We start from the raw sequence: 12,445 nt of genomic DNA on the forward strand, positions 1-12,445 counted from the left end.
GATTCCCGAAGAGCAAATCACGGTTTTCTCGGTAACTTTCGGCGTATGTTTGAACAAAAGAAAGCCTTGCAAACTTCCAGAGACGATTACAGTGATTATAAGCCCCCTACGAACACATCGGAACTATACCCATTACATCTAGGCTTCTATCTTACCTGTGGTGATAACTGATTCCCGTAATTTTCTGTTTCATCGCCTCATGAATAAAAAAAATCAGAATTCTTTATCAGACTTGTCACAACGCGATAAGATATCGATGTATGAGGGCGCCTCATCACGGCTAACCATATGTAAAGACAATTTTTTTTTTACGTCTGTGAGGAAACGGGCTTTCATGATGTATACTGCCATCTACTTTATATTCATATTTGTATTTCATTGAATAATTTCCCATCGCAGATACATAATTATCTTAAATTATCAAAAATCCCTCCTAAATTTTATGTTTCTGCATTAAAAACTTCTCTTATACTTGGGCCATGGGCACAGTGAAAACGAATTATCACTTAACAGGTGAGAAATGTCATTTCTTTATATTGCTAATAGCAACAGGTGATCCCAGAATCAACCCATTCCGGCCTGGGTCTGTATGGTACGCCGTAATAGGGTGCCCTCAAGCATCGCTCTCTTAGATGGTTTAAGAATTCTGATTTTTTTTATTCATGAGGCGATGAAACAGAAAATTACGGGAATCTGTTCGCACCACGGGCAAGATATAAGCCTAGAGGTAATGTGTATGGTTCCGATGTGTTCATAGGGGGCTTATAAGCTCTGCAATCGTCTCTGGTAGTTTGCAAAGGTTTCTATTGTTCAAACATACGCCGACAGTTACCGAGAAAACCGTGATTTGCTCTTCGGGAACCATCGGTCTTTGCTTCTTTGTTTGGTGTAGCTGTGTATAGCAAAGACCGATGATTCCCGAAGAGCAAATCACGGTTTTCTCGGTAACTTTCGGCGTATGTTTGAACAAAAGAAAGCCTTGCAAACTTCCAGAGACGATTACAGTGCTTATAAGCCCACTATGAACACATCGGAACTATAAGCACTACCTCTAGGCTTCTATCTTACCTGTGGTGATAACTGATTCCCGTAATTTTCTGTTTCATCGCCTCATGAATAAAAAAAATCAGAATTCTTTATCAGACTTGTCACAACGCGATAAGATATCGATGTATGAGGGCGCCTCATCACGGCTAACCATATGTAAAGACAATTTTTGTTTACGTCTGTGAAGAAACGGGCTTTCATGATGTATACTGCCATCTACTTTATATTCATATTTGTATTTCATTGAATAATTTCCCATCGCAGATACATATTTATCTTAAATTATCAAAAATCCCTCCTAAATTTTATGTTTCTGCATTAAAAACTTCTCTTATACGTATATACTTGGGCCATGGGCACAGTGAAAACGAATTATCACTTAACAGGTGAGAAATGTCATTTCTTTATATTGCTAATAGCAACAGGTGATCCCAGAATCAACCCATTCCGGCCTGGGTCTGTATGGTACGCCGTAATAGGGTGCCCTCAAGCATCGCTCTCTTAGATGGTTTAAGAATTCTGATTTTTTTTATTCATGAGGCGATGAAACAGAAAATTACGGGAATCTGTTCGCACCACGGGCAAGATATAAGCCTAGAGGTAATGGGTATGGTTCCGATGTGTTCATAGGGGGCTTATAAGCTCTGCAATCGTCTCTGGTAGTTAAGTTTGCAAAGGTTTCTATTGTTCAAACATACGCCGACAGTTACCGAGAAAACCGTGATTTGCTCTTCGGGAACCATCGGTCTTTGCTTCTTTGTTTGGTGTAGTTGTGTATAGCAAAGACCGATGATTCCCGAAGAGCAAATCACGGTTTTCTCGGTAACTTTCGGCGTATGTTTGAACAAAAGAAAGCCTTGCAAACTTCCAGAGACGATTACAGTGATTATGAGCCCCCTACGAACACATCGGAACTATACCCATTACCTCTAGGCTTCTATCTTACCTGTGGTGATAACTGATTCCCGTAATTTTCTGTTTCATCGCCTCATGAATAAAAAAAATCAGAATTCTTTATCAGACTTGTCACAACGCGATAAGATGTCGATGTATGAGGGCGCCTCATCACGGCTAACCATATGTAAAGACAATTTTTTTTACGTCTGTGAAGAAACGGGCTTTCATGATGTATACTGCCATCTACTTTATATTCATATTTGTATTTCATTGAATAATTTCCCATCGCAGATACATATTTATCTTAAATTATCAAAAATCCCTCCTAAATTTTATGTTTCTGCATTAAAAACTTCTCTTATACTTGGGCCATGGGCACAGTGAAAACGAATTATCACTTAACAGGTGAGAAATGTCATTTCTTTATATTGCTAATAGCAACAGGTGATCCCAGAATCAACCCATTCCGGCCTGGGTCTGTATGGTACGCCGTAATAGGGTGCCCTCAAGCATCGCTCTCTTAGATGGTTTAAGAATTCTGATTTTTTTTATTCATGAGGCGATGAAACAGAAAATTACGGGAATCTGTTCGCACCACGGGCAAGATATAAGCCTAGAGGTAATGTGTATGGTTCCGATGTGTTCATAGGGGGCTTATAAGCTCTGCAATCGTCTCTGGTAGTTTGCAAAGGTTTCTATTGTTCAAACATACGCCGACAGTTACCGAGAAAACCGTGATTTGCTCTTCGGGAACCATCGGTCTTTGCTTCTTTGTTTGGTGTAGTTGTGTATAGCAAAGACCGATGATTCCCGAAGAGCAAATCACGGTTTTCTCGGTAACTTTCGGCGTATGTTTGAACAAAAGAAAGCCTTGCAAACTTCCAGAGACGATTACAGTGCTTATAAGCCCACTATGAACACATCGGAACTATAAGCACTACCTCTAGGCTTCTATCTTACCTGTGGTGATAACTGATTCCCGTAATTTTCTGTTTCATCGCCTCATGAATAAAAAAAATCAGAATTCTTTATCAGACTTGTCACAACGCGATAAGATATCGATGTATGAGGGCGCCTCATCACGGCCAACCATATGTAAAGACAATTTTTGTTTACGTCTGTGAAGAAACGGGCTTTCATGATGTATACTGCCATCTACTTTATATTCATATTTGTATTTCCTTGAATAATTTCCCATCGCAGATACATATTTATCTTAAATTATCAAAAATCCCTCCTAAATTTTATGTTTCTGCATTAAAAACTTCTCTTATACGTATATACTTGGGCCATGGGCACAGTGAAAACGAATTATCACTTAACAGGTGAGAAATGTCATTTCTTTATATTGCTAATAGCAACAGGTGATCCCAGAATCAACCCATTCCGGCCTGGGTCTGTATGGTACGCCGTAATAGGGTGCCCTCAAGCATCGCTCTCTTAGATGGTTTAAGAATTCTGATTTTTTTTATTCATGAGGCGATGAAACAGAAAATTACGGGAATCTGTTCGCACCACGGGCAAGATATAAGCCTAGAGGTAATGTGTATGGTTCCGATGTGTTCATAGGGGGCTTATAAGCTCTGCAATCGTCTCTGGTAGTTTGCAAAGGTTTCTATTGTTCAAACATACGCCGACAGTTACCGAGAAAACCGTGATTTGCTCTTCGGGAACCATCGGTCTTTGCTTCTTTGTTTGGTGTAGCTGTGTATAGCAAAGACCGATGATTCCCGAAGAGCAAATCACGGTTTTCTCGGTAACTTTCGGCGTATGTTTGAACAAAAGAAAGCCTTGCAAACTTCCAGAGACGATTACAGTGCTTATAAGCCCACTATGAACACATCGGAACTATAAGCACTACCTCTAGGCTTCTATCTTACCTGTGGTGATAACTGATTCCCGTAATTTTCTGTTCCATCGCCTCATGAATAAAAAAAATCAGAATTCTTTATCAGACTTGTCACAACGCGATAAGATATCGATGTATGAGGGCGCCTCATCACGGCTAACCATATGTAAAGACAATTTTTGTTTACGTCTGTGAAGAAACGGGCTTTCATGATGTATACTGCCATCTACTTTATATTCATATTTGTATTTCATTGAATAATTTCCCATCGCAGATACATATTTATCTTAAATTATCAAAAATCCCTCCTAAATTTTATGTTTCTGCATTAAAAACTTCTCTTATACGTATATACTTGGGCCATGGGCACAGTGAAAACGAATTATCACTTAACAGGTGAGAAATGTCATTTCTTTATATTGCTAATAGCAACAGGTGATCCCAGAATCAACCCATTCCGGCCTGGGTCTGTATGGTACGCCGTAATAGGGTGCCCTCAAGCATCGCTCTCTTAGATGGTTTAAGAATTCTGATTTTTTTTATTCATGAGGCGATGAAACAGAAAATTACGGGAATCTGTTCGCACCACGGGCAAGATATAAGCCTAGAGGTAATGGGTATGGTTCCGATGTGTTCATAGGGGGCTTATAAGCTCTGCAATCGTCTCTGGTAGTTTGCAAAGGTTTCTATTGTTCAAACATACGCCGACAGTTACCGAGAAAACCGTGATTTGCTCTTCGGGAACCATCGGTCTTTGCTTCTTTGTTTGGTGTAGTTGTGTATAGCAAAGACCGATGATTCCCGAAGAGCAAATCACGGTTTTCTCGGTAACTTTCGGCGTATGTTTGAACAAAAGAAAGCCTTGCAAACTTCCAGAGACGATTACAGTGATTATGAGCCCCCTACGAACACATCGGAACTATACCCATTACCTCTAGGCTTCTATCTTACCTGTGGTGATAACTGATTCCCGTAATTTTCTGTTTCATCGCCTCATGAATAAAAAAAATCAGAATTCTTTATCAGACTTGTCACAACGCGATAAGATATCGATGTATGAGGGCGCCTCATCACGGCTAACCATATGTAAAGACAATTTTTGTTTACGTCTGTGAAGAAACGGGCTTTCATGATGTATACTGCCATCTACTTTATATTCATATTTGTATTTCCTTGAATAATTTCCCATCGCAGATACATATTTATCTTAAATTATCAAAAATCCCTCCTAAATTTTATGTTTCTGCATTAAAAACTTCTCTTATACGTATATACTTGGGCCATGGGCACAGTGAAAACGAATTATCACTTAACAGGTGAGAAATGTCATTTCTTTATATTGCTAATAGCAACAGGTGATCCCAGAATCAACCCATTCCGGCCTGGGTCTGTATGGTACGCCGTAATAGGGTGCCCTCAAGCATCGCTCTCTTAGATGGTTTAAGAATTCTGATTTTTTTTATTCATGAGGCGATGAAACAGAAAATTACGGGAATCTGTTCGCACCACGGGCAAGATATAAGCCTAGAGGTAATGGGTATGGTTCCGATGTGTTCATAGGGGGCTTATAAGCTCTGCAATCGTCTCTGGTAGTTTGCAAAGGTTTCTATTGTTCAAACATACGCCGACAGTTACCGAGAAAACCGTGATTTGCTCTTCGGGAACCATCGGTCTTTGCTTCTTTGTTTGGTGTAGTTGTGTATAGCAAAGACCGATGATTCCCGAAGAGCAAATCACGGTTTTCTCGGTAACTTTCGGCGTATGTTTGAACAAAAGAAAGCCTTGCAAACTTCCAGAGACGATTACAGTGATTATGAGCCCCCTACGAACACATCGGAACTATACCCATTACCTCTAGGCTTCTATCTTACCTGTGGTGATAACTGATTCCCGTAATTTTCTGTTTCATCGCCTCATGAATAAAAAAAATCAGAATTCTTTATCAGACTTGTCACAACGCGATAAGATATCGATGTATGAGGGCGCCTCATCACGGCTAACCATATGTAAAGACAATTTTTTTTACGTCTGTGAAGAAACGGGCTTTCATGATGTATACTGCCATCTACTTTATATTCATATTTGTATTTCATTGAATAATTTCCCATCGCAGATACATATTTATCTTAAATTATCAAAAATCTCTCCTAAATTTTATGTTTCTGCATTAAAAACTTCTCTTATACGTATATACTTGGGTCATGGGCACAGTGAAAACGAATTATCACTTAACAGGTGAGAAATGTCATTTCTTTATATTGCTAATAGCAACAGGTGATCCCAGAATCAACCCATTCCGGCCTGGGTGTGTATGGTACGCCGTAATAGGGTGCCCTCAAGCATCGCTCTCTTAGATGGTTTAAGAATTCTGATTTTTTTTTATTCATGAGGCGATGAAACAGAAAATTACGGGAATCTGTTCGCACCACGGGCAAGATATAAGCCTAGAGGTAATGGGTATGGTTCCGATGTGTTCATAGGGGGCTTATAAGCTCTGCAATCGTCTCTGGTAGTTTGCAAAGGTTTCTATTGTTCAAACATACGCCGACAGTTACCGAGAAAACCGTGATTTGCTCTTCGGGAACCATCGGTCTTTGCTTCTTTGTTTGGTGTAGCTGTGTATAGCAAAGACCGATGATTCCCGAAGAGCAAATCACGGTTTTCATGGTAACTTTCGGCGTATGTTTGAACAAAAGAAAGCCTTGCAAACTTCCAGAGACGATTACAGTGATTATAAGCCCCCTACGAACACATCGGAACTATACCCATTACCTCTAGGCTTCTATCTTACCTGTGGTGATAACTGATTCCCGTAATTTTCTGTTTCATCGCCTCATGAATAAAAAAAATCAGAATTCTTTATCAGACTTGTCACAACGCGATAAGATATCGATGTATGAGGGCGCCTCATCACGGCTAACCATATGTAAAGACAATTTTTTTTTACGTCTGTGAAGAAACGGGCTTTCATGATGTATACTGCCATCTACTTTATATTCATATTTGTATTTCCTTGAATAATTTCCCATCGCAGATACATATTTATCTTAAATTATCAAAAATCCCTCCTAAATTTTATGTTTCTGCATTAAAAACTTCTCTTATACGTATATACTTGGGCCATGGGCACAGTGAAAACGAATTATCACTTAACAGGTGAGAAATATCATTTCTTCATATTGCTAATAGCAACAGGTGATCCCAGAATCAACCCATTCCGGCCTGGGTCTGTATGGTACGCCGTAATAGGGTGCCCTCAAGCATCGCTCTCTTAAATGGTTTAAGAATTCTGATTTTTTTTTATTCATGAGGCGATGAAACAGAAAATTACGGGAATCTGTTCGCACCACGGGCAAGATATAAGCCTAGAGGTAATGGGTATGGTTCCGATGTGTTCATAGGGGTCTTATAAGCTCTGCAATCGTCTCTGGTAGTTTGCAAAGGTTTCTATTGTTCAAACATACGCCGACAGTTACCGAGAAAACCGTGATTTGCTCTTCGGGAACCATCGGTCTTTGCTTCTTTGTTTGGTGTAGCTGTGTATAGCAAAGACCGATGATTCCCGAAGAGCAAATCACGGTTTCCTCGGTAACTTTCGGCGTATGTTTGAACAAAAGAAAGCCTTGCAAACTTCCAGAGACGATTACAGTGCTTATAAGCCCCCTACGAACACATCGGAACTATACCCATTACCTCTAGGCTTCTATCTTACCTGTGGTGATAACTGATTCCCGTAATTTTCTGTTTCATCGCCTCATGAATAAAAAAAATCAGAATTCTTTATCAGACTTGTCACAACGCGATAAGATATCGATGTATGAGGGCGCCTCATCACGGCCAACCATATGTAAAGACAATTTTTGTTTACGTCTGTGAAGAAACGGGCTTTCATGATGTATACTGCCATCTACTTTATATTCATATTTGTATTTCCTTGAATAATTTCCCATCGCAGATACATATTTATCTTAAATTATCAAAAATCCCTCCTAAATTTTATGTTTCTGCATTAAAAACTTCTCTTATACGTATATACTTGGGCCATGGGCACAGTGAAAACGAATTATCACTTAACAGGTGAGAAATATCATTTCTTTATATTGCTAATAGCAACAGGTGATCCCAGAATCAACCCATTCCGGCCTGGGTCTGTATGGTACGCCGTAATAGGGTGCCCTCAAGCATCGCTCTCTTAGATGGTTTAAGAATTCTGATTTTTTTTATTCATGAGGCGATGAAACAGAAAATTACGGGAATCTGTTCGCACCACGGGCAAGATATAAGCCTAGAGGTAATGGGTATGGTTCCGATGTGTTCACAGGGGGCTTATAAGCTCTGCAATCGTCTCTGGTAGTTTGCAAAGGTTTCTATTGTTCAAACATACGCCGACAGTTACCGAGAAAACCGTGATTTGCTCTTCGGGAACCATCGGTCTTTGCTTCTTTGTTTGGTGTAGTTGTGTATAGCAAAGACCGATGATTCCCGAAGAGCAAATCACGGTTTTCTCGGTAACTTTCGGCGTATGTTTGAACAAAAGAAAGCCTTGCAAACTTCCAGAGACGATTACAGTGATTATAAGCCCCCTACGAACACATCGGAACTATACCCATTACCTCTAGGCTTCTATCTTACCTGTGGTGATAACTGATTCCCGTAATTTTCTGTTTCATCGCCTCATGAATAAAAAAAATCAGAATTCTTTATCAGACTTGTCACAACGCGATAAGATATCGATGTATGAGGGCGCCTCATCACGGCCAACCATATGTAAAGACAATTTTTTTTACGTCTGTGAAGAAACGGGCTTTCATGATGTATACTGCCATCTACTTTATATTCATATTTGTATTTCATTGAATAATTTCCCATCGCAGATACATATTTATCTTAAATTATCAAAAATCCCTCCTAAATTTTATGTTTCTGCATTAAAAACTTCTCTTATACGTATATACTTGGGTCATGGGCACAGTGAAAACGAATTATCACTTAACAGGTGAGAAATGTCATTTCTTTATATTACTAATAGCAACAGGTGATCCCAGAATCAACCCATTCCGGCCTGGGTCTGTATGGTACGCCGTAATAGGGTGCCCTCAAGCATCGCTCTCTTAGATGGTTTAAGAATTCTGATTTTTTTTATTCATGAGGCGATGAAACAGAAAATTACGGGAATCTGTTCGCACCACGGGCAAGATATAAGCCTAGAGGTAATGGGTATGGTTCCGATGTGTTCATAGGGGGCTTATAAGCTCTGCAATCGTCTCTGGTAGTTTGCAAAGGTTTCTATTGTTCAAACATACGCCGACAGTTACCGAGAAAACCGTGATTTGCTCTTCGGGAACCATCGGTCTTTGCTTCTTTGTTTGGTGTAGTTGTGTATAGCAAAGACCGATGATTCCCGAAGAGCAAATCACGGTTTTCTCGGTAACTTTCGGCGTATGTTTGAACAAAAGAAAGCCTTGCAAACTTCCAGAGACGATTACAGTGCTTATAAGCCCACTATGAACACATCGGAACTATAAGCACTACCTCTAGGCTTCTATCTTACCTGTGGTGATAACTGATTCCCGTAATTTTCTGTTTCATCGCCTCATGAATAAAAAAAATCAGAATTCTTTATCAGACTTGTCACAACGCGATAAGATATCGATGTATGAGGGCGCCTCATCACGGCCAACCATATGTAAAGACAATTTTTGTTTACGTCTGTGAAGAAACGGGCTTTCATGATGTATACTGCCATCTACTTTATATTCATATTTGTATTTCCTTGAATAATTTCCCATCGCAGATACATATTTATCTTAAATTATCAAAAATCCCTCCTAAATTTTATGTTTCTGCATTAAAAACTTCTCTTATACGTATATACTTGGGCCATGGGCACAGTGAAAACGAATTATCACTTAACAGGTGAGAAATGTCATTTCTTTATATTACTAATAGCAACAGGTGATCCCAGAATCAACCCATTCCGGCCTGGGTCTGTATGGTACGCCGTAATAGGGTGCCCTCAAGCATCGCTCTCTTAGATGGTTTAAGAATTCTGATTTTTTTTATTCATGAGGCGATGAAACAGAAAATTACGGGAATCTGTTCGCACCACGGGCAAGATATAAGCCTAGAGGTAATGTGTATGGTTCCGATGTGTTCATAGGGGGCTTATAAGCTCTGCAATCGTCTCTGGTAGTTTGCAAAGGTTTCTATTGTTCAAACATACGCCGACAGTTACCGAGAAAACCGTGATTTGCTCTTCGGGAACCATCGGTCTTTGCTTCTTTGTTTGGTGTAGTTGTGTATAGCAAAGACCGATGATTCCCGAAGAGCAAATCACGGTTTTCTCGGTAACTTTCGGCGTATGTTTGAACAAAAGAAAGCCTTGCAAACTTCCAGAGACGATTACAGTGCTTATAAGCCCACTATGAACACATCGGAACTATAAGCACTACCTCTAGGCTTCTATCTTACCTGTGGTGATAACTGATTCCCGTAATTTTCTGTTTCATCGCCTCATGAATAAAAAAAATCAGAATTCTTTATCAGACTTGTCACAACGCGATAAGATATCGATGTATGAGGGCGCCTCATCACGGCCAACCATATGTAAAGACAATTTTTGTTTACGTCTGTGAAGAAACGGGCTTTCATGATGTATACTGCCATCTACTTTATATTCATATTTGTATTTCCTTGAATAATTTCCCATCGCAGATACATATTTATCTTAAATTATCAAAAATCCCTCCTAAATTTTATGTTTCTGCATTAAAAACTTCTCTTATACGTATATACTTGGGCCATGGGCACAGTGAAAACGAATTATCACTTAACAGGTGAGAAATGTCATTTCTTTATATTACTAATAGCAACAGGTGATCCCAGAATCAACCCATTCCGGCCTGGGTCTGTATGGTACGCCGTAATAGGGTGCCCTCAAGCATCGCTCTCTTAGATGGTTTAAGAATTCTGATTTTTTTTATTCATGAGGCGATGAAACAGAAAATTACGGGAATCTGTTCGCACCACGGGCAAGATATAAGCCTAGAGGTAATGGGTATGGTTCCGATGTGTTCATAGGGGTCTTATAAGCTCTGCAATCGTCTCTGGTAGTTTGCAAAGGTTTCTATTGTTCAAACATACGCCGACAGTTACCGAGAAAACCGTGATTTGCTCTTCGGGAACCATCGGTCTTTGCTTCTTTGTTTGGTGTAGTTGTGTATAGCAAAGACCGATGATTCCCGAAGAGCAAATCACGGTTTTCTCGGTAACTTTCGGCGTATGTTTGAACAAAAGAAAGCCTTGCAAACTTCCAGAGACGATTACAGTGATTATAAGCCCCCTACGAACACATCGGAACTATACCCATTACCTCTAGGCTTCTATCTTACCTGTGGTGATAACTGATTCCCGTAATTTTCTGTTTCATCGCCTCATGAATAAAAAAAATCAGAATTCTTTATCAGACTTGTCACAACGCGATAAGATATCGATGTATGAGGGCGCCTCATCACGGCTAACCATATGTAAAGACAATTTTTGTTTACGTCTGTGAAGAAACGGGCTTTCATGATGTATACTGCCATCTACTTTATATTCATATTTGTATTTCCTTGAATAATTTCCCATCGCAGATACATATTTATCTTAAATTATCAAAAATCCCTCCTAAATTTTATGTTTCTGCATTAAAAACTTCTCTTATACGTATATACTTGGGCCATGGGCACAGTGAAAACGAATTATCACTTAACAGGTGAGAAATGTCATTTCTTTATATTACTAATAGCAACAGGTGATCCCAGAATCAACCCATTCCGGCCTGGGTCTGTATGGTACGCCGTAATAGGGTGCCCTCAAGCATCGCTCTCTTAGATGGTTTAAGAATTCTGATTTTTTTTATTCATGAGGCGATGAAACAGAAAATTACGGGAATCTGTTCGCACCACGGGCAAGATATAAGCCTAGAGGTAATGTGTATGGTTCCGATGTGTTCATAGGGGGCTTATAAGCTCTGCAATCGTCTCTGGTAGTTTGCAAAGGTTTCTATTGTTCAAACATACGCCGACAGTTACCGAGAAAACCGTGATTTGCTCTTCGGGAACCATCGGCCTTTGCTTCTTTGTTTGGTATAGCAAAGGCCGATGGTTCCCGAAGAGCAAATCGCGGTTTTCTCGGTAACTTTCGACGTATGTTTGAACATCAATCACCCGTCAATTAGTAACCCGGGAATCATCGGTCTTTATTTCCCAAAATAACAGCAAATAAAGAAGGAAATCATCCTAAAATCCCGCTACCTATTATGTTTCTGTATTAAAAACTTGTATCTATTTGGGCCATGGGCAATTGTTGCTATTGGCAATACAAAGAATGTGACATTTTTCAACCACTACATAATTAATAACGTTAATACAATCACAGTCCCTCTATGATACAGGGTTGAAAAATGTCAGTTTCTTTGTATCACCAATAGGAATACATGCCCATGACCCAACTAAATAATAGTGTAGAAGTGAAGTGAGTATGTTGTCTGTTAGTCAACCTTCCCACACTGCCTTCCCACATGTAAAGGGTTGTGCCAATTGAGGACTGTGCCAAAAGAGTAATAAGAATTGTTCAGTATATTGGGCAATATTTAACCCTTGGAAAAAA

The sequence above is a fragment of the Glandiceps talaboti genome, chromosome 20 (genome assembly GCF_964340395.1).
Source record: "Glandiceps talaboti chromosome 20, keGlaTala1.1, whole genome shotgun sequence".
In the NCBI taxonomy this organism is placed as follows: Eukaryota; Metazoa; Hemichordata; class Enteropneusta; family Spengelidae; genus Glandiceps; species Glandiceps talaboti.